Here is a 282-nt window from a genome sequence, read left to right as displayed (position 1 = left end):
ACACCCACTGCTCTGCCATCACTGTCCGAAAATAGTGCTCCGAAATCGGGTAAGTCGCGCGGGGGGCCACCCCCGTATCTCGGCTCCAGGAGCCTCTTTCCGCCCGGGGCCTGGCCCACTATGCTTAGGTCCAGCTGGGGAACGCTCCCCCCGAAGCTCGGGGCCCTGTCCTGGAGATCTCTGTTTCCGAAAACCAGGTTTCTGAAATCTGCGACCTGGTGGCCCAGTGATGTGAGCTAAAAAAAAATTTATCGAAGCGATCTAAAAAAGCCCAGGCATTTT

The sequence above is a fragment of the Gasterosteus aculeatus genome, unplaced genomic scaffold (assembly GCF_964276395.1).
Source record: "Gasterosteus aculeatus unplaced genomic scaffold, fGasAcu3.hap1.1 HAP1_SCAFFOLD_103, whole genome shotgun sequence".
Classification (NCBI taxonomy): domain Eukaryota; kingdom Metazoa; phylum Chordata; class Actinopteri; order Perciformes; family Gasterosteidae; genus Gasterosteus; species Gasterosteus aculeatus.
The sequence above is the reverse complement of the archived record's forward strand: the minus strand, read 5'-3'. Positions refer to the sequence as shown.